We start from the raw sequence: 23,477 nt of genomic DNA on the forward strand, positions 1-23,477 counted from the left end.
TTTCCCATCAAACCTTTGACCCTTTTTGTAAGTAGACATAGAAATAAAAGTTCAATCTATTTAATGGTTATAAGTATATTCATGTTTTAAAAATTTTAGTAAATAATTTTATAATTTACAACTTACTAAAAAAGTATTTTAGCTGTTTTTAATTGTTCACAAAAATCTTAATATTAAAAAATGACTGAAAACATAAAATCTTACTCAGTCTGTCTTTTCTTCCCCATCAGTCTAACTAGAAATTCACTTATTCTTTTATAGAACTAGCTTTTTGTTTTGTGACCCTTTCTTTGATTTCTTTGTATCTATGTCTGTTTTTGCTCTAAAATGACACTTATAACACGCATATACTATTTGTTCTTTATTTCCTCCCCTGCCCCCACCGTTGTTTTAGATTGGAGCCTTTTATTTGGGTGAGGGAGACAAAGGATCTGCTTGTCCTTGATCTATTCAGGCATTGCCCAGATTACTCATGCAGAAATATGAGGTAAGAGAAAAGGTGAGCAGATTAGGGTTTTCATTTCACTGCAGTCTAGTCCTCAGACAAAGTTGTTACACACACAATCCCCATTCCTAGAGTCTCCCTAAGCCACTTCTTATCCTGAAGAGTGTTATTTTTTTTTTTTAATTTTTTTTTTTTTTACTAAATTGGACTGCCTTACCCACCTCTGCTACTGGCCTTCTAAAATAGAAGGGTTTCCTAAGGAGAATGTTTTCCCTCTAGCCCAGGGGAAAAACACTGGTAAGGCACAAATACCCCATTTAAAGAGGAAGACACCTAGCCTGGGGGCATTTGGAAAACACACACACACACACACACACACACACACACACACACAAACACACACAATTCCCAAGCAGGCTGAATTCTCTTAGGGTATTCATTTCACCAGAATATATTCTTTGAATTAGTCTCTGCATCAAAATGGACTGGAGGGAAAGTTTCCAACAGATCTTTTCTGCTGATAGTTTTGATTACTCTGTAGTAGAAAATTTCAAAGGCTTTTGCCAGACCGAAGGGAACATGGGGAGGAAGGGAGAACTGGCATGGCCGGCAAACCCTTTTGAACAAACAGAGCCCAAAGCAGTGACAACCAGTTTTTCTATCCTAAATGCTTTGCAAATTATAGACTTTGGACCACAAGATAACATCAACGATTGGACAAAGTCCTTTAAGATATCAACGTAAACTCCTACTTGAAATATCCCTCATTAAAATTCTCTTTGTTTTGCTGGAAATATCTTTTTCTCGCGTTTGACCGCACCAGCTGTCTATTTGGCTCTGCTGAAGTCATTTGAAGAAACAAATATAGAGAAACACTGCTTGGCAGAGGATAAGAGAGGGAGGTTAGGACCGAAAGCAGTGGGATGACTACCCAAGAAGGAGAGTAAAATCTGATCGTCAAGAGGGCCACAGACAGAGGAAAACATTAAAGAAACTGTATCAAGGTGTTCTTCATCTCTGTTGATGCAACATCTTCTATGTCAGTGTTCTAAGATGCCTGTTCAAATACAGGATCTTACTTTGATAAGGACAATATGGAACATAATAAAATACTGTGCTAGTATTACCACCCCATTTCACAGTGACAAAACTGGCTCATTTGGAATACAATACTATAGTTTTATTGGATAACTTTCTGTGCTGAACAGGATTTGACTACTAGTAAAGTTGTTGACCTGAAGCTGGCTGTAGAGCAGGCGCTTTTAAAATGTTTTTACTGATTTGAAAGAGAGGGAGGGAGGAGAGAAACATCCAGATAAACATTGATAGGCTGCACGCCCCCTACTGGGGATTGAGCATGCAACCTGGCATGTACCCTGACAGAGTCAAACCTTGACCTAGCTCAGTGGTCAACAGAGCCAAATATCAACAGTACAACGATTGAAATTTCTTTTGAGAGCCAAATTTTTTTAATGTAAACTTATAACACCACTTCTTCAAAATAGACTGGCCCAGGCCTTGAGCCCACACTCAAGGGGCCAAAGAGCTGAATGTGACTCATGAGCCGCAGTTTGCTGACCACGGTCCTAGCCTCATAGGTGGACACTCAACTACTTAGCCACACCAGTTGGACCGGAGAAGGTGCTTTTAGCCAGGTCCACACCTGTGAAGGAAACAGGTCCATCCAGACTGACCTTCTATTTTGTTCTCCATTTCATTTTAGGACACAGTAGACCAGATAAAGAGGACAGAAAGTGTTTCCCAGCAAATAACTTAGAACTCTTCAGTACAAGTCTTGTGTGGACACAACTCCTTATTGGATATTAGTAGAAAGGACCACAGAGTAATTAAGGCAGTTAATATATAGTCAAAGCAGAAGCAGCCACGTTCCTTCAGACAGCCAGAGATAAAAGTCAATATATTGGAAAATATCCAAGTTGAATGGTAGGCAAGAAAATCATTTTCACATTGCCTTTGATTTATGATAGGAGTAAACATTGAAATAATTAATTATTAAGTTAAAGATTTATTTTATGTGTACTTATATAATTAATAATATAACAATACTTTAATTCTTTAAATTTTTAAATTTCTCTTTAGGAGAAGATGCAGAAGTTTTGGTTTTGAGGAACTGAAAGTAAATAAAAAGTGTATAGTATGAAGGAGACAGGAAAATCCACTAGGTGGTTTTCCTGAATTGGAAGGAAAAGCCCTTTCGGTATATTTTACTTTTCTTACCAATGTATACTTCTTATTATACTTAGATCTTTTTTCAAGAAACATATTTTATCGATTTTACAGAGAGGAAGGGAGAGGGATAGTTAAAAACATTCACAAGAGAGAAACATTGATTAGCTGCCTCCTGCATGCCCCCTACTGGGGACCAAGCCCCCAACCACAGTACATGCCCTTGACCAGAATGGAAACCGGGACCCTTCAGTCCTCAGGTGATGCTCTATCCACTGAGCCAAACCTGCCAGAGCTATACTTAGATCTTATAGTGGGCATTTTTCTCTTTGTCCTGATATAAATATATATATATATATATATTTAGAATTTAACATCAACTCCTATTAATTGTGAGGTAAGACTATATGAGTTTTCTGTGTGTCATACATTAATATTAGTACTGTGCATGTATTAAAATTTCTATTTTTTTCATATCTTCAGTGGGTTATTGTAAAATAAATCATAAATTGGTAGGAAATGAGAGAAAGCAGAGCCGTTTAAAGTTGATTTTTAAAAAATGGATTTGAAAAACTCTTTAAAAAGGATACAGCTTCAGGTAGGAATGGACTACCAGCCAGAGCTTAGCCCTGAGCATCCAGTGAGAACCACAGGGGACCTCAGCCCAGGTGTCAGCACTCTCACCCTGGAGGTGCTCCTGCTGCCCTGGAAGCATATCTCCCGGGAGCCAACAATGTCCCCTTCCTCCTCCACTTCCTCCAGGAAGGTCTCCTCTTCGAGTGAGGTTCATAGTCACCTCTCCTTTCTGCAAAGCCCAAGGTCAAGGAGTGACCGCCACCCGTGCAGCACTCTCTCTCAGTTCTGCAGTTTTTAGATGTAGTTGTATCAGTCCTGCCTGGTATCTTTTTAAAAATATATTCCAAGGAGAGGAAGGGAGAGGGATAGAGAGTCAGAAACATAGATGGGAGAGAAACATCGATCAGCTGCCTCTTGCACACCTCCTACTGGGGATGTGCCCACAACGAAAGTACATGCCCTTGACCTGAATGGAACCTGGGACCCTTCAGTCCGCAGGCGGATGCTCTATCCACTGAGCCAAACTGGTCGGGGCCCTGCCTGGCATCTTACCTCTCGCTGCCCTAGCTCTCTCTATGCTATTATTTCACCAAGCTTTTTATCTAAGCAGCTCCTTCTGATGGGTGGCGGCTTTAGCAGTGGAGCAAAAGGCAGAGAATTTACCAACACCACGAAAATACTGGGAAACCAAGGCTGGAAGGTGGGTGGGGGTGGCGCGGCCTGAGCGACCACGATGGCCTGGGAGCTGTTTTAGGGCCTGGGTGAATCAGTTCCTGGCTGGGCTGACACTTTCCAGAGAAGGATCCCCAGGCCGCGGGGCCTGCCCACACCTCCAGGTGTGCATTCCCCGCCCTTAATTACTCTCTAAAATGGATCGCTCGCCCTTGCAAAGCTGCCCCGGGAAAGCGGAAGAGAAGTGTGTGTGACCACGGACGAGGAGAGCTGAGGGAGCACACACACTCACACTTGCTGTGGTCTGCAGCCCCAAGTCTATAAAAAAAAAAACCAAAACAAAAAACAAACAAACTCAGAACGGGGAAACGTGTGCACCTTTCCGGCCGCAGAGTCAGACTCTCGGTGCTCTGCAGCCTCCAGCGCGAGGCTGCGCCCGCCCGGAGAGGCTCTGTCTGCTGGAAACTTTGGACCCTGACTTGCGAGAGGCCATACTTAGGGCTTTTGCGGGCCCCGCGATGTTTTCGGAGCTTTTCAAGTGGGAAGAGGAGAGCGCCGAGAGGAAAATGCAGCGAGTGGGGGAGCCCGCCCGAGCCCCGCCAGCTGCAGCGCCGAGGTGAGCGCCGGAGGGCGGGGGTGGGGATCCGAGCTGGCGGCGCCGCGGGGGTGTCAGATCTGGGGGGGAGGGGGGGTAGGCGGAGGGAAGGGGGGAGGGTAGGCGGAGGGGGGGTTTTGGCAAAATAATGAATGGGCTTCTGCTGCCGGGGCGGGAAGTTCGGCGAATGAATGGGGGAAGGGGGTCGCAGTAGGCTGGGGGCTCTGGGCGTATCCCGCCAGGTAGGGGAATGAGCTGGGGGGAGGGAGTTTGGGGGTGCGGGAGTTGCTGACTTGAGCTACGTGGAGTAAGCTGAAAAGAAAGGAGGCGGGGGAAGGAAGAGGTGGGCGTCTGAGCTGCTTTTTGGGCACTCCCTCCGCGCTCCCTCTCCGGTGGCCCCTCTCCGGTGCTCCCTCTCCGGTGCTCCCGCTCCGGTGGCCCCTGCTGGCGCCGAAGCCCGAGCGGCGGGGCCCAGCGGCGGTGGACGCCCCGGAGCGGTGACTCCCCGGTCCTCCTGCCCAGCGCCCTGCCTGGATCTTGGGCAGCCCGGTTGCCGCCGCCGCGGATCGCTCCCCGGCCTCCCGGCGGGGTGGGCGCAGGGGGTGGCCCGGCTCCTGGTGACCTCCGAGGGGCGGGCGGAGGGCCGGGCTCCGCTGGCTGCGGGCCGAGGGGCCGAGGAGATAGACCGCGTAGCCGGAGGCCAGCCCGGGGCGGCGGAGCCAGACTGCAGGCGGCGCAGGTAAGGGGGCGGCGTGGGCGCGGGGCGGGGGACAGCGCCCCCTGGGCCGGAGCCAGGGCCGCCGGGTCGCCTCCGACTCCAGGAGGCGCGTTCCGACCGCCCAGCCGCGCCGCGCACGGGCTTTGTGGCTGAGTGTGCAAGCCTGTGAGTGTGTGTGTGTGTGTGTGTGTGTGTGCAAGCGTGTGAGTGCCGGCGGGCGAGGGCGGGTGCGCGCCTGCGAGCCGGCCTGCAGGAGGCGAGGCTGCCCGGCCGCCCGATCGGCCGGTTGGCGGAGTCCAGGGAGGGAAGCTGCAGCCGCGCGGGCCGCCGGCCCTCCTGTCCCCCGGCCAGGTCAGTGCGTGCGTCCGGGGCCCCGCCTGAGGGACACGTAGGTGGCCGTGGGTTACCTGGGGTCGATGGGGGCGCGGGAAGGCTTCCCCGGGGGCGGGGAGGGGGCGCTCGAGACTCCCCCAAAGCCTCGCCGGGGTGGACGGGGACCGCCGGGTACCTCCCGCCCCGGAGCCGGAGCTCAGGACTTTAAACTTCAGTTTCTGCCCAGCCGCCTCGCAAACACGCTCAGCCAGTCGCTGGAAAACCCACGGCAAGGGAGGGACCTGGCTCGGAGGTGGCGGTTTTGAAATCCACGGGCTCTACTTGGTGTGTGTAGGACGGCTCGTCTGTGTGGAAGGGCGTTAAAGTGTGTCCTTGTTTTTCTCCGCTGCCATTCGGCTTTGATGGGTAAGAAGGACGGCATCCAGGATTTGCTGCCTGCGGTCCGGGGCCCCGGGTGGTTGCTCACGGCTGCTACTTGTGCTCTTTCTCTCTTTTTTCTTTTTGTTGAAATCGGTGGATTTTTTTTCGTAAACGTGCGTTTCCAGCGAGTGCTCGCTTATTGAAACTTCAGGATGAATGCGTTGCTCCCCATTGAAACAGATACATAGGTGCAGAAGTGAGTATTGGAAACTGCAGCAAATTAGAGCAAAAATCCTCTATCTCCCCCCCCCCCCCCCCCCCCCCCCCCCGCAAGGCTCTAGCCGCTCGCACTTTTCACCTATTGGAAGAAGTATCGTTTGCCAGGCATAGGGAGCTGAACTGTGAGGTGAGAGGTTCCTGGCAGTTCTGGTCAAAGGGGGACCCTGCGCTGGGCACACTGGCCGGTTCTCGGCAGGAGCCAGTCCCTTGTCCAACAGAAGAGCAAGCCCCTGTGCAAAAGGGAGTTAGGGCTGTGGGGTCCGAACTAAATTCCATCGCTCACTCACTCCCCCCTCACTCACTCGAGGCCGGCTAGTCCTTGCTGCCCCCCAGTGATTCTCCAAATCCGGGCAGGAGTGAGCCCATTGGCTCCCAATACAAAATTGTTACCAACCATCAGCGTTGTAAGAATGCTAAGGTTGCTACTTTCTTGATACCGTTTAACTTGAGGATAAAGAAGCCAAGTAGCCAGAGAAAGAAGCAGCGTACGGAGGCGGGAAGGCAGGGACCGAGGGGCCGGGCAGGAGGACGGGGCTGTCATAATCCCAGACAGCACCGCGTCCCCTAGTGGTGCGACCTTAGCCAGCCAGGTCAGTGCCCTCTCTTGTCTTGGTGACCTCATCCAGAAAATGGAGGGGTTCGGTGATCTTTGCTGTTCCTTCCAGCTCCTCACGTAACTAGAGACTGGGGGTGAGTGGTTATCCCATGTTAGAAATGCTAGAACAATAGGAAGAGGGTAAAGGGGAAGCCTGAGGGGGTTGGTCCTGGAGGGAAGTGATAGGCAAGAGGGCCAGGAAGGTGAAAGGAAACCCAGCCATAGGAGATGCCTGGAGGGGGAAGAGTCCATTTCTCTCTCTTTTTTTTTCTTTCTTTCTCCATAAGGGCATCAGGAATACCACGCCAATCAGTTATTACCCTTATTATTTAAAATGTGCGATCCTGCGTAACTTTAAAATCTAGGTGATCCCTTGCCGAAACTGGTTTGGCTCAGTGGATAGCACATCGGCCTGCGGACTGAAAGGTCCTAGGTTTGATTCCCTTCAAGGGCATGTACCTTAGTTGCAGGCACATCCCCAGTTGGGGGTGTGCAGGAGGCAGCTAATCGATGTTTCTAACTCTCTATCCCTCTCTCTTCCTCTCTGTGAAAAATCAATAAAATATATATTTTTTAAATAAAAAAAAAATCTAGGTGATTCCTACAGCTGACCATGCTCCTTCTATTTGCATACTGTTTTATTTATTTATTTATTTATTTATTTATTTATTTATTTATTTATTTTTGATTTTGTACAGAGCAGAAGGGAGAGAGATAGAGAGTTAGAGAGAGAGATAGTTAGAAACATTGATGAGTCATCAATCAGCTGCCTCTTGCACACCCCCTACTGGGGATATGCCCGCAACCAAGGTACATGCCTTTGACCGGATCCGAACCCGGGACCCTTCAGTCCCCAAGCCGACGCTCTATCCATTGAGCCAAACCGGTCTCGGCTGCATACTGTTTTTAAGTGGGTCAGCTGCTGCCCAGAGCTTTGGACACTCAGCCTGGACCCCATTTTCCCTGGGAATGAGGGGGGAAAATAACAGAGGCGGGAGTGTAAGTAGCAGCAGCCCTTCCAGCAGCTTGCATTTTGAAACTTCTATTTTCATTTGGAGTTAATATTTTCTGAAGAGCAATTTGATTAAAAATATTTATGCTGTAGCGTTTTCAAGGTTTTACTGGATGTGTTCTGATAGACCTACTGGGAAGTGCAAAGAACTTGCTAAGACTTTTTGATACATGATGACATTCAGCCTGATAGTGGCTGTGAGGGGAACTTTATTTCCAATGCGCTGCAGGGAAAGTTGCAATCTGGGCAGAACACACTCTACAGTTTTTACTGGGAAGCTCCCTGCGTGAAGGAAATCGTGACTTTTGAAATTTAGTCCGAGGTCAAGGTTTTAATGTCTGTGTTTAAAATGCATGGCCTTTCTTTTCTTGAGGAACATGATTTATTTTAAAGTGAAGTGTGATGTAGTAGAAACTTGAGCCATAAGCTCTTGGTTTCAAGTCTAAAAGTGTGCTCTGGCCTTGCTGACTTGGTGTCATACTCCTGTTTGTTTTCTTATTTTTACACTAGAGGCCCGGGACACTAATTTGTGCACAGGGCAGGGGGAGGTGGAGGACCATGGGAAGTTGGCAGGCTGTGGGGGAGGGATTGCAGGGTTGGCTGCCAGCCCTGAGGAGGGAGCCGGCCCTCAGCGCCCCCTGGGAAAGGGGCTGTGTTCACCACCACCCACTCTGGTTCCCCATCCCAGCCCGGGCCTGAGGATCCCAGCAGGGTCGGGAGAAGCAGTGATGGTTGCTGGGCCACTGGCCACGGGGCAGTTCCCTGCCTCCCCCTCTCCTCTTTCCTTGCCACTGTGACGCCACCTCTGTGGGCTGGCCCTGAGGAAGGGAGAGGATGGGCATGAGACAAGACCTTGTGTCCAGGACTGACTTTCAATAGATTGTAGCACTTTCAATAGATTGTAGGAGGGAGCTGCTCTGCTATGTAGGAAACCATGGCCCAGAAGCAGGTCTCTATGAATGGTTTAGCACCAGGGACTGATGGGGGCCAGCCATCTGGAGGGAGGGGCCACGGAAGGTTGGCCTTAGGAGCACACTGACCACCAGGGGGCAGCTCCTGCGTTGAGCCTCTGCCCGCTGATGGTCAGTGCGCATCATAGTGACTGGTCGCCAGTGGTTCTGATTGTTCTGGTCATTCAGTTGGAATAGTCACTTAGGCTTTTATATATTATAGATATGTTACCCCACAAAGTCCCTACCATGTTATTGGTTAACTGTTTCATGGAGAACTTTTATGGATGTTACAGAGTTGTGAGAAAAGGAGGAAATTTAAATTCAGTAAGCACCTCCTCTAGTGGAGGTATTAGTATGATGAAAAGGAAGCCCTAGATGGAGCTGCAGTGTGAGGGGAAAAATGCAGCTAACTGCAACATAGCAGCTGGATTGCATAACTGAGCAGCAGCTATAGAATCCAAGAACCCTGGCATGCCAGGGAATGGAAAATTAAATTCTGACTTTGGGGAAGACTTTTGAAAGGGACTTGAAGAATGAAAATGATGCAACTCTTTAAAAGAATGTTTATTTTTACTGATTTTAGAGAGGAAGAGAGAGGGAAAGAGAGGTAGAAACATCAATGATGAGAAATAATCATTGATCGGCTGCCTTCTGCTCGGCCCTTACTGGGGATCAAACCTGCAACCCAGGCACATGCCCTGACTGGGAATCAAATCATGGCCTCCAGTTCATAGGTCAATGTTTAACCACTGAGCTACACTGGCTGATATGATGCAACTCGTAGAAGATGAATGTTGGGGAGGAATAAAGGTGTGGCTGGAGTCCCAGGGTAATGAGGGCTGGAAATGTATAAGGTGGTAAAGTATGGGGGAACTTGGATATTGTTTTAAGGTGTTGTACTACATGGAGATGGGGAGAGGAAAGTATTATTTAGCCCCAAGATGTGGGAAGACAGTGAGTATCATATATTGGGGCATATTGAGGGGTGAAATGATGGAGAGGTGATTGGGTTTTGATTCCATTAAATTCCATTGTAATACATGTCTAGTGAGTTCTAGGGCACTGCCACTAGCGCATCCAGATTATACAGAGGTTGCAGAATGAATGAATATGTGGTTTCTTCCCCCCAGATCCCCAATGGACAGTGCTTTTTCTACTTTTGAGAAATTTAATTTGGTAAAAATTGATGATGCTATTGTGTTATGTTTGGACCTTTTGAGCATGTGGGTTAAGGTCACTCTCCAGGCATAGAGCTGACCAGGCACAGAGCTGTTTGCTTTGTTTTGTTTAGGGAAGGGACTGCTGGTTAAGCCTGATTTAAACATGTCTGCAATGGCAACCCGCATTCTTGACCCTGTTTGTGTTATGCATAGTATTTAACCACAATTGTTGACTATTTGCAGCCCAGAAGAGGAATAATTATTATCCGTTTGGAATTGGGGTTAATGCCCTTGTAAAGGGTAGGGGTGCTGATGGAGGGGAGGAGGGGGCCGGAGAGTAGCACCCTGAGGATTGCAGTGAGGCTGACTCAACCTGAAAAGCCTTCATTAAGTTTAACCTCCAATAGAGGTAGCCTGCTCAATACTGTGGATTAATGCTTTTTAAACAACCTTCTTTTTGTCATCTTCTCTCCCAACCTTCCCCCTCTTCCCCCCAAAAAATCTCTAGAGCTAAGGTGTCTAGCTCATCATCTCTTCTATAGGAAGAATGTCTGTGGGATCCTTTGTGGGAGGTGCTTAGCAGCTCTGTAGGTTTCCTTTCACACCCCAATACCTCTGTCTTGGGTAGGAATGGATGGCTTGTCATTGGCATGTCCAAGGTGGAGTTGATTTGGGTCAATGTTCTCCTAGCCCTTGAATCTGGAGATGCTGGGTTACCAAGGAGACAGTAATTAAAGGAGGTTAGGCCAGCTTCTTTTGACTATCTTCTGAATACAATTTGAATATTCCTAGCAGTTTGCTTAATCTCTGCAAGGGAACTTGGGCGTGGCTTGTTTGATCATTTAGTTAAGTGAAGGAATCCAAGGTTAGTAGACTCTACATTTATTAGAAGGATACACTCTTTTTTTTTTTTTTGGCATGAAGGGGTAGGCATGAAGGTATTTTATTTATACTCCCTGGCATTTTCCCCCCAGCAGATTAGTATGATTTCAAAGTAGCGTTGTTGTTGTTGTTATTTATGACTTATGGGGATGGGGCAAAGAAAACTATTTTAAAACATCAACGTTAACTACTGTCATCTGATCTGTGCTGTAGAGACTTTAACCTTGAAGTTCATGTAGATGTTAATTTTTTTTTTTTTCAGGAATGAAAGAATACATGGATGTAGGCATACACAGATGTAGGTTGTAATTTATTTTGTTCCTGTGGCACTGCTTTGAAAAAGTGATGTGTTGGCAGGACAGACTCTTCACTTCAGTCCAGTGCTAACACAAACACGTGTAAGCCCAAATGAGGTAGATCACGCTGTGTTCGTTGTATTTAATGTGCAGAGAAGAGAACATGATTTCAAAACTAGCCTCTTTCTTTAAAACAGAAAAAGAAAGTTTAATTAATAATATTTCATCATGGATCTCTTTGGAGTGGGATTTCCAAAGAAAATGTTGTATATTATGGCCATGACGTGTGCCTGTGCTTCTTAAAGCTTAGGATCCACTATTCAGAGACTGCTACTGCCGCATTTGATTTAATGTAAGTCTGCTATACTCAGTTTTTTCTCTCTATGCTGACATGTCTTTTACCAGTCCCTGAACTGCCTTCATTCTGAAATTCTTTCCCCAACAGAAGGACATTCCTTGCTCTTTGAAAGGATAACTGATTCAGGGCAGAGGAAACAAGTTCTGTTCAACCCTAGCAGCACTGAGCTGACCGCCTTCTGCACACCCAGCCCTGTGCTGGGTCCTAGGGGAAAGGGGTAGGGGTGAATAAGGCTTCCTACCCTCTGCAAGGAGTTTGCAGACATATTGACAGATGATTGCAAGTCAGGGTAACAAGTATGATGAACGAGATAATTATGGGAGCACCAAGCACGGGCCACCTGACCCTCAGGGTGGGTGTGGGTGCAGGGAGGGCTCCTGGGAAATTAGCATCTGGAAGGACCGACTGTAGGAGATAAACCAAGAAACCTAGAAGGCAAAAGAGGGATCACGACAGAGGGAATCAGGAGGCTTTATTTTGCATTTTGGTGTTGCTGGGGAAATCAGAGTTCCTCTCTTTTTACATCTGTAAAGTAGCAATGAGAACTGATATCATCTGGTTGCTAATTCTACTTTTCATATACTTATCTCTTAATGTTTTATTTGTCCATTTCTCCACTCCATAGTCCATAGATGTTTGTTGCACACCTCCCATTACTAAGGAACAGTAGACAAACAAGACCTGTTAGGTCCGATCTCCCAGGGAGCTTGCATCCTGTCACATTATGTTAACAATACAAGCTCTTCTGAAATCCCCTCAGACGTGGAGCGTGTTTGTTGAGCTGTCCTTCACCTTCAGGAACGTTTTCTTCACACGAGTCTCAGTAGTTCCAGGTCAGTTAGCTTTTCCCTCTTGCGTAAGAGAAGAAGCAGAAGGAAACAGAGCCTGATGTTCTCATCTTTTTGTAAACTTGAAATGGCTTACCGCAGGTTTACCTCTCAGCTGTCGATTTCTAGAGATAGACGTCATTGTTTCTTATCTGTAATGCTGGCTTTCACCTCATTTTGGGTTTTCTTAACTTCAACCCGCCTTGTGTTTGGATTTCTGTATTCACTGTATAACTTGCTTCCTAGAATCATTCCAATCTAGTGTTCTGGGAAGTCAGGCCTATTCTGAGGTCACGCTATCATAGGACATACTTTGCTTTGTTAATGCATTTTACTTACCTTATTTAGGTCACACAGAGATAGGAACCAATAGAAAGTGTTCCAACCAGTAGAAGGGAGCAGTATTCATTTATAAGATCTATCTTTTTTTTTTTTTTTTTTTTAATGATTCAATAATATAGACATGTCAGAGTAAGTGTAATAATCTCCCTCTGCCACTCCAACCTTACCCAGCTGGTGTAACCCTTTGTCCTCAGTTTGTTACATAGCCTTCCATACTTGTCTTTTTGCTTATAGAAACCTGCACAAACGTTTGTGTGTAGATATATTTACATATGTGTGGGATGTGTGGGAAGGGGCGGTCTATGTGTACCCATATATATGTTTATATATGTACGAGCGCATGTCTGTGTGTACACGCACGCCCTCCTGCCTCTGTTCTCTGTGGTTGGAAAGAGGCTGTGGTTGAGGCTGCCACCGTGGCTCAGAAGTTTCAGGTCCAAGGAGCCCGTGTGGCTCCTCTTTAATCGGGACGGCACGATATTACCCAACTCAGAGTGCTCGTCAGAGAGATATGAACAGGGAACAAGAAAACTGTTTCCAGCTGCGTGAGCACCAAGACAACAAATATTACAGAGAATGTTATTTCCACAAGGACTCCGCTTCGACTGGCAGGGGAGGAGGGGCGCTGGGAGCACGTAGTTTGGCATCTGCGAACCTCTGGTCGGGTGGGACAGCAGGCACGGGTGGAAGGCCTATGGGCCACTTCTGGAGCAGAGCAGAGAGGTGGAGTTATTATTGCAAGCAGGCTTCCTTGTGGGAGAATCAGAGGACCCCCCAGGCTCCGGTAATCAGCGGAGAACAGGGATGAAACAGAATTGCCCTTTGTTCAGGGGCTGCTTTGCCATCTTGGATGAGGATTTGTTGGGAGCAGGATTATTGTCATGTCAGGAAAATGAGGAGTCATTCTGTGCCCAGTATTTATCACAGTTCCACAGGGCTGGCTTTACTTCCTGATTAGACACAGAGACTGAAAGCTCCAAAGGCTGAGGTAGAATGACCCCGACTTTTCCTCGTCACTTTATGTGAAACCCGGTCAACTCAGTTTGACTCAGCTGAAATCTTCTTTGGTGAAGTCCCTGTGTTTGGCTGAGGACACTAAACAATAGAAGGAAGAGAAAGGAGAAAGGAGGAGAGAAAAGATGACCAAGAAAGTCTGGTCCCTGCTCTCAAGCAGCTCATAAGCACGGAGAGCCAAGCAGACAAATGCCTACAATCAGGCAGACAGCAGTACAAATCCTAAACTGAGGGTTACACAACATGTCATTGAACATCTGAGGATGGAGAGAGAGTAACTCTGTTTGGAGTAAAGATTTGCAGCAAGGACAATGGACATGTTGGGTGAAACGCTCATGCCAGCAGAAGAGTCATAATAAAGAAAGGTCCAGGTGTACATGTGAGTGACAGGCACAGTGGTGGTGTGTTGTGGGTCTGTCTTGAAGGGCCACTACCAGGGTGCTGGAAGCGGTTTAGGACAAAAAAAAAAGGGCAAGTTGATGCCATTAGCAGAGAGAAGGCACATGAGAATATGAGGATTGTTCCAGTGAGAACAGAGATTTTCAGCGTGGAGGCTTAGCTGAGAAGTCAGAGCTTGGCAGAACTCAGGATTAATTGTTATATGTCAAAGCAAATACAGGCATGTGCCACTTGACACTGGGGATATGATCTGAGAAATGTGTCATTGGGCAACTTCAATCATTGTATGGGCATCATAGAGTGCACTTACACAATCCCAGATGGATAACCTGCCACACACCTAGGCTGCATTGTATAGCTTGTTACTCCTAAGATAGCATGTCACTGTACTGAATACCGTAGGTAATTGTAGCATAGTGGTGTTTGTGCATCTAAACACATCTAAACATGGAAAAGGCACAGTAAAATTATGGTATGTAAGATTTAAAAATGGCACTCCTATAAAGGGACTTGACATTTGAATGGAGCTCACAGGAGTGGAAACTGCTCTGGATGAGTGAGGGAGTAGTAAGTGAATGTGAAGGCCTGCGTCATTTCTGTTTGCCACTGTGGGCTTTAAAACCCTAGACACTTAGGATCCACTAAATGTATAAAACAGCATGAGATTAAATCAAGTGCCAGAGAAAATGATGCAATCAAGAGACATGGGTCAACATGAGCTATTTGAGGCAGCTTGCTGGCCTTCCATGGCATGCAGCTTTACAGCAAACTATATAATTAGAAAGCATATACTCTAAAGTCATGATAAACAGTGAAGTGTAGTAAATACATAAACCCACAGCAGTCATTTGTTATCATGATCCAGTACTATGTGTTGTACATAATTGTATGTGCTGTATTTGTGTATGATGGGCAGTACAGTGGGTTTGTTCACACCAGCATCACTGCAGACATTAGTAACCTGTTACACTCTGACACTATGTCAGCTAGGATGTCAGGAGGCGAAGGGAGTTTTTCAGCTCTGTTATAAGGTTGTGGGACTGTTATTGTGTATGTGGTCCGTTGTTGACTGGAACATATTGATGCTGGGCATGACTGTTCTCAGACATTCATTGAGCATCCACCATGGTTTCTCTTGAGGTGGTTCTGTGATGATAAAAAGGAGATGGAGTTTCACCTTAATGTTTCTTGGGGGTGAATAAAAGCCCCCGAATCAATTCATTCCAGCAAAGAAAAAAATATCCTGGAAATAATTGGAAGACTGATGATAATATGGGGGCTGATAGAGTTTTTAAAATGTAGTTTTTAAAATATAGTTGTTTTTAAAAAAATTATCTTTCTTGTTGAAAGAATTACAGATGTTCCCCTTCTTCCCCCCATTGACCCTTCTCCTCTCAACTCCTGTCTCCTCCCCAGGCCTTCACCCCACTACTGTCTGTGTTCATGGGTTATGCATACATGCATATAAGTTCTTTGGTTGATCTTTTCTATCCTCCCCTGTGCCCATTACCTCTGAAGATCCTCAGTCGGTTGCATGCTTTCATGTCTCTGGATCTATTTTGTTTGTCAATTTATTTTGTTTATTGGATTCCCCGTATAAGTGAGATCATGTGATACTTGTCTTTCTCTGACTGACTTATTTCACTTAGCACAATACTCTCCAGGTCCCTCCATGCTATGATATCTCAAAGGTAAGAGATCCTTCTTTTTTACAGATACATAATATCCCATTGTGTAAATGTACCACAGCTTTTTTATTCACTCATCTACTGATGGACACTTCGGCTGTTTCCAGGTCTTAGTTATTGTACTAGTAAATAATGCTGCTGTGGACAGAGGGGTGCATATATTCTTTCTGATTGGCATTTGAGGAGTGTCACATTACTGTCATTACTCTTCTAAAAGACAAGCCAAAAAACCTCTCAGAAAAACTGGAAATCCCAATAGCCTAAAGACCAGATTTTGAGAAATTCTACAAGGTTTGTCATGGGGGTTTACGAAATCTGATCAAGTAAATTTAAGCTTCAATTGATATGCTTTAAGTGAAAAGTAGAATATAGTATAACTTTGCTCCTTACCTGGTTAAAAAACAAAACTTTCCAATTAAAACATATTTCTGTTTCAGATAATAATATTGGCTTGCTTTCTTGCATGTAGGATAGTACAAAGATAAACGTATTTAGTCTTTTTCCTTCTGGGCTATTATAATTCTTTAAAGTTGCATTCATTTTCACTTGATAGGAAAAACTGTACATGCTCATTTTGAAATTTGGAAATTATAGGAGACTCATCTATAGTTCCATAGCTTAAGAATGTTTCCTTATTCCACTTGAGGATAATTTTTTCCAGTTTAAAAAAATATTTGATTTTCCCGAATATTTACCAGAATGCTATTAAACATTTCTAAATACAAATGCCATTAAAATCTCTTTCATTTTTAATTTCCAAAGACTACTCAGAGTCACAATATTTAATGTGTATTCTATTCAACGAATCATTTCCTCGTCTCCATTTGCTTCTTTTCTGTCCCTTTACAGGTTTGTGCTTCTCTGCGTAGCTTTAGGTGCTGATGTTCCCAGAATCCTATCCTTACTCTACTTGTATGAACTTACCTACAAAGTAGACTGTGGTTTCTAGAGCTTTGCCAGTGACTGTCCCCTCAGCCCCGAGTGCTCTGTACACAGATGTGCATATGCTTGCTCTGTCATCATTTTCATGTCTCAACTCAAATGTGGTGAGGCCTTCTCCACTTATTGCACTGAAAAATGTGTGACCCTTTTCATTTATCCGAATTGCCTGGTATTTTCCTTTCCATCATGTTTATCTTCTTAGATGGGGGAAAGCATTATTATTATTATTATTATTATTATTATTATTATTAAATATATTTTCATTGATTTCATAGAGGAAGGGAGAGGGGGAGAGAGAGAGAAACATCAATGATGAGAAAGAATCATTGATCGGCTGCCTCGTACATGCCCCACACTGGGAATTGAGCCCGCAACCCGGAAATTGAACAATGACCTCCTGGTTCATAGGTCAACCAACTGAGCCACTCTGGCCTGGCAAGGGAAAGCATTATTATTTTTTAAAATTTCTGTTTTATTATCTGCTGTTTTCCTAGTGCTAGTACAACACTTTGTACATAATAAAACTCGAAAATTTTTTGAATAAAAGTTTTGTTTGAACTCAAAAATTTTAAATAAAGAATTAATATATTTACTGAGCATATTATGGTAAATGAGTGGTCTTGACTGTATGAGATTTACGATGTAGTGATGGAGATTCCTCTGAATGAGTCACCACAAGTGCATTGGAATGAGGAAGACAATTGGGTGCCCTGGAAGCATATGACAGGGAGACAGACTTTGAAAGGGGTGAGGGAAGTGTCTCAGAAAGTAGCATTTACACTGAGGCTTGAGAGAGGAATTGAATTAGTTAATTGAAATTGGGAGGTGAGGATGGAAGAGGAAGGAGACATTGATATAGAAAAAGAAGATATGACTGAAAAAGTCAACAAAAATCAACAAAAGTCTGATTCTCACTTCTTGAGTTGAAATTAGATCATTTATTTTAAATGATGGAATGACGTAAGGGTAGAAGTTGATCAACTTTGTTGGCATTTTTTTTTTAATGTATAGCACTTCGTTTTCAATAACTTTAAAATAATCAGCAATACTTAAAAAAAATATGGGTCTGACATTATTGAGGGAGAAGGAGTTTTCATCCGAAAGCAGCAATATTTAAAAAAATGGAACTAGCTTGAATTTTATTTTGTGCTAAAACAAAATCACTGTAAAAATAAAAACAGTGCAGGGAAAGTAAACATTCTTGTTAATCTCTGACTCCACGGGGGATACTAGTGGTTCAGGATGACGTGGCTGAAGTTTGCCTTATTGTATACATATAAGCTTTTGCATAGATTACTGGGTTTATTTATCCTAGTAACTGAGTGAGGTTTGTACAATTTCCGTTTCTTGTTGGTTAAGGGGTTCTGTGTCCTGCTTGAAAAGAGCATGATTTTCTCTGGGTGACAAGTACAGATATGTTTATTAATTCAGGCGCTATAATAATACCATTCCCATCCTCTAGGCCCTGATTCTGTACTTGAGCTGTCCTAAACTGGTAATGCTCCTTTGCTCTCTCTCTACAAATGGCTTTTGTTAATTTTTCAATAGCAATTTCTATGAGTTAACATAGTATTACATACATAATGGTTCCTGTTAGGCCTTTACTGTGTGTTTCTTAATATAAAATAACCCTCTACACATTTGGGACTATATTCTATTTTCCCCCCTGATCTTAATGTCATCAATCCTTTTTGTGTGTGTCTTTGTCTGAAATAATTCCACTCATCCTTCTGATTTTAAATGTTTGGTGTCATTTTAGTTACTACATTTTTGCCTGTAAGCAAAAATTAACCAATTTTGTTTTAACATACTTCTTGTAGGGAAACATTACTGTTAAATTTATTCTTATAACCAATACATTTGATCTTATTTCTTACACTTTAGTTTTCTCTTTGTTATGGCTTGCCTTTTTCACCAGTATTTAGTCACATGGCCTTTAGTAAATTACATAATGTCTCTAAGACAACAGTTTTAAAAAAACAACACACATACAACAATCTTTAATTAATGCTTTAAAAGTGCCTGGCACACTGAATGTGTTAACTACCATTTTTATCCTTGTTGATATGTTGAATGATATGGAATTGTTGGTATTTGACTCCTTTTGACCTGTTAAAAATGGCATTTTCATGTGGTTCAATCTAGTCTTCCTGTGTTTTCCTTTATTTTCTGTCTTTTTCTATGCACTGTTTGCTTCATACATTCATGGCATTTTGAAATGGCCCAGCCTAGAGTTCAATTTTAAGAGTGATGGCCTTTATGTTTCCAAATGGTTTCATAAACCTATGTTTTTCTGGTTCCCAAAGTAAAAGAGCTAAATAACTTTAAAAAATCTGTACAAAAATGAATTTAATATGACTTTATTTTCCTTGCCTCTTCACTCCTTCCCAATTTTCATTATATACATGGTGCCCTGCCCCCTCCCGCCCCCCCCCCCAAAAATGTATACACACTTTAACAGCTGATGGCTCAATTTTGAAAATGAAATGTATTTTAATAAACACTGCTTTTATAATTATTGAAAGTATGTGTATATATTTTTGGGGATATCCTATACACACACACACACACACACACACACACACACACACACATATATATATATATATATATATATATATATATATAATAAATTTTTATATATTTTACCTGACAACTTAAACTTTAAATACAGCTTAGATTTTGTATTCTGTTTTGTAATAAAATCTGCAGCAAATATTTTATATGTGTCTATAATTAGCTTTGAGTTTCATTAGCATTGGCATCCATTTAGGTGCCTTGTTTTGGCTGGCTTCACAGGTGCCTCCCATGTAGTTGGGGGATGTCCACATATTTATCTGGTCAGTTGCATCCTCTGCATTTCTGAATTAGACTCAGGATTTTTCATACATTTATCAGAACATCTGTCTTTAAAAAAAAATTTTTTTTATTGATTTTTTTTACTGAGAGAGGAATAGAGAAGGATAGAGAATTAGAAACATGATGAGAGAGAAACATCGATCAGCTGCCTCCCTATGCATTCCCTACTGGATATGTGCCTGCAACCAAGGTACATGCCCTTGACCGGAATCGAACTTGGGACCCTTGAGTCCGCAGGCTGACGCTCTATTCACTGAGCCAAACCGGCCAGGGCAAGCATCTGTCTTTTTGAAGGTCAAAAGGTGCAGTGTGCATCTTTCAGATTCATGTGGTCCAAGAATGTGCTTCTTACCCATCCTTCAAGGCAACAGTGTCTTGATTTGGGATTTTTTCCCTCCCATCTTTCTAGCACTGCTGCCATTATTTTTGCTGTTTTGTGCACCTTCTTGAGCATTTTGATAGGAAGTCTGAAGAGTTGTACTGGGACGTGAGTTCAGTGGCTTCCAAAATGTTTTTCACCGTGATCCATAGTGAGAAATGGTCACACACACAGGAATCAAACTTGAGTTTCATATTGTTTACTACATAAAGTAAACTGTGATTCCCCCCCTTAGTTTTTCTGTGATACTGTGTACATTTTCATTTTAAAAAAGTGCTGGTCATACTTCAGAAGTTTTGAACATACTGATCTGGTATGGACTGAAGTTTGAAAAACACTGATCTAGCCTGTTGCTATTTTATGTAAAATTTGGGTCCTTCAGCCGAAACCGGTTTGGCTCAATGGATAGAGCGTCGGCTTGGGGACTGAAGGGTCCTGGGTTCGATTCCGGTCAAGGGCATGTACCTTGGTTATGGGCACATCTCCAGTAGGGGGTGTGCAAGAGGCAGCTGATCGATGACTCTCTCTCGTTGATATTTCTAACTCGCTATCTCTCTCCCTTCCTCTCTGTACAAAATCAATAAAATATATTAAAAAAAATTAGGGTCCTTCGCTATTTAACATGTCTTTATTATCTGCAGTTCCAGGTCCTATGCTACTGGCTGGGGAAAGAACAGTGAATAAAGCACCATTATCATCTGAGGCGGGAAGCATGGAGTCTAGTGGGGAGGCGGATACTGACCAGATAGTCACTCACGTATCTATGTACAAAACGTGATGATTTCTACAAAGGAAAAGAATAGGGAGTTTCAAAAGAGATTAAATGGGGAACCTCCTCTGACTTCGGGGTGATTCAGGATTTCCCTGGGGAAGTGACATTTGATTAGCTCTGCAGAATGAGAAGGGGTTACCTCCGGAAGGGACGTGGTGGGTGTGTGTGTGGGATTGTAGATTCATGGAAGAGGTGAGTAACGGGAGCAAAATAAAGTCCCGACAGCGAATGGCAGGAAGGCAGTCCTTTCTGTTTGATGATTTGACATTTTTTTTTTTTTTGGTGCTATTTAATGGGCCTTCCTGTTTGTGGCTTTTAAAAAATTTTCTCTTGACAAAACTCATCAATAGGAATATTATAGAAAGCATATTTTTGGGAGGTGAGTGTAGTTAAGTTTTGGTAAGTGAAGTCCAGATGATTGGGTATATTCTTAGCTTCCTGGTGGCTTAAAAAATGGGTAGGAATTACTGCTGTTAGGCTTTTTATTTTTATTTTTGTAAATATATTTTTGTTGATTTTAGAGAGAGGAAGGGGGAGAGAGATAGAAACATCAATGATGATAGAGAATCATTGATTGGCTGCCTCCTGTGTGCCCCCTACTAAGGATAGGGCTTGCATCCTGGGCAAGTGCCCTGAAGGGGAATCAAACTATGACCTCCTGGTTCATGGGTTGGTGCCCAACCACTGAGCCACACCGGCTGGGCGAGCTTTTTATTTTTCGTTTACTTATTTTGTCCTGATAGGATTTAAGGGCTCATGCCTCTTTCCTACTGTTTCAAAATTGTGTGAAGAGTTTTAAAAAATATTTAAAATAGGAAATTCATAAAGGAAGTTTGAGACTGAATGATACCTGAGACTAGGGTTTGAGACTATTGAGAGACCACGATTCAAGTGCCAGTTTCTGCTGCTATCCATGGGGCCTCTGGAATTTCCCGGCCTTTCCAGCCTTCAGCCTTAGAATCAGTTTGCACAAATCACTCTCCCCATTGTGTTATTATTCAATGACTCTGAGCTAATTATTTTTAAGTTTGCTCTGGGGATTTAATCCTCAAAGTAATGATGCCATGCCACTGAGTACATTCAATCTGATAAGCTCAAGGAAATGTGGGAGGACTCCCGGCATTTGCATCCTCCTGGGCATTGTGAGGGAGGGCTCGGGTGGCGCAAGCACCTTCACGTTGTACACCTTGCTACTGCTTCTCCTGGAAACGCTGAAGACTGGGCAAAGATTAGGACATAGCTGGGCCAATACTTAAGACTCCAACATCCTAGTTGATAGTTTGCCCACACTCGAAATTAATTTTTCTAACCTTTCAGGCTCAGTGAAGGTGAATTAAAAAAAAAAAACACCATGGGTTTATATGCTGAATGCTTGCTTTGGGGGAAATCTACAGTATCAACGTTTTTCTATATAATCCACATTTTATGGAAACCCAGGGAACAGTGAGTGGCGTTCTTTCACAGAGATTTAAAGGGCTAAGGGATCATATGGAGGACCCATTCAGTTTCAATGACTATCATTAGGAATATTTGATAAGGAATGGGTTTCATGTGGAAGGGAATGAAAATAAATTATAATTGTAAAGTGCTCATTATAACATGAGCTCTTTATTACCCTTGTTCTTATTTTTGAGGAAATTATATTTGAGAAAGAAAGATGAGATGAAAGCTTTTGTATTTGAGCTCTACCTAATTCCTCACTCACAATAAGTGTTTACTCAGGAAGTCCGGGTAACTGTGGGTGTTTTACTTAGTGTGTTTTGGTGCTGATTCATCAGCTTATACTCCTTTATGTTCTGTTGAATAGCTTCTGAGTAAGCTGATACTGCATGGCAATTTGGCCCGGACTCCAGGCTCCTGATCTGGGACAAGGCAGGGACACGTTGCAGTGTTTGGGATCATGCTTGGCGTAGGTCCAGGCAGGTAATAGGCACAGATGTTGCTCAAGGCTGCAAGGCGTTGGAGTCATGGGGTTAGGTTCGGTTCAAGGCAGATAAGGCCAGAAAGAGGCTCAGAGTGTCCTGGGGCACTGCCTCCGGGTCTAAGGAAAGGCATTCTTAGGAGCCCCAAGAGAAAGTTGTGTGGGTGAGGCGAAGCCCCCTGGAGGAGTTTTATTCTCAGTGTTGGGAGCATCCGTTGAACATCTCTGCTTGTTCAAGGGACCCTCTGCTCTCAAGCAGGGCTTTGTCATCACGACCCTGGGAACAGTCCCAGCAACTCTCCAAGCATTTGGCCACCTCAAAGTGGAGGACCAGGAATCACGAATCCATATCTGATGCAGGTATTAGGGACCTTGTTGATTACCTTCTCTAGGAACAAGAACTAGCCCAGATTTCATGTCTAAATATATTATTCCTGCACGAGATTTATTATAAAACATATTTAACATTCCACTAATTTTTTTTTTGGCAAAAAATAGCAACTCTGGCCCATAGCTATTACAACAGAGTGAGTGGACAATTTTGGATTTATTCTAATGCAGGGAGAATGCACAGTATCATTTACCTTCTGAAGTACTTTCCTTTTTCCTTCTTCACCCCTTTTTGGTGCTGGAATAACTCAGTGGATAAAAGGGTAACAATCTTTCAGTAAACACATCTTAAAGTATTTAAACCTGTTCAATTCACCAAAAATATTTGTTTCCTTGTAAGAAACTGCTTAGAATATTCTGACAAGTGTTTAAAAATTATTTTTGAACCCACATTAGGGTAATATTTAAATAAGCAAACACTCACATTTGCAATTCCCTCATGTAATATGCTTTTCATTTAAACTTGGTAGTTTTGGGCCTATTCCCTTTATGGCCTATTTTATGGTCTACTCTACATAGAGGC

At 43.8% G+C, this 23,477-nt stretch overlaps 1 protein-coding gene across 4 annotated transcripts in view; it reads left to right on the plus strand.

Moving 5' to 3' along the window:
- The first annotated feature begins 3,988 nt into the window (after positions 1-3,988).
- The window catches only part of LPAR1 (lysophosphatidic acid receptor 1), a 114,350-nt gene continuing 94,861 nt past the window's right edge, over positions 3,989-23,477 (plus strand). The window contains exon 1 of one of the 4 annotated variants that reach the window (XM_084898161.1): positions 3,989-4,496. The gene's annotated coding sequence lies outside the window, so the exon portion shown is untranslated. Of the gene's footprint in view, positions 4,497-4,804; positions 5,215-5,295; positions 5,545-5,697; positions 5,932-23,477 lie in introns of those variants that run through there. The other 3 variants (XM_084898160.1, XM_084898159.1, XM_084898162.1) reach the window with 3 other exon arrangements.

This window comes from Pipistrellus hanaki (assembly GCF_964339955.1).
Source record: "Pipistrellus hanaki genome assembly, chromosome: 11".
Lineage (NCBI taxonomy): Eukaryota > Metazoa > Chordata > Mammalia > Chiroptera > Vespertilionidae > Pipistrellus > Pipistrellus hanaki.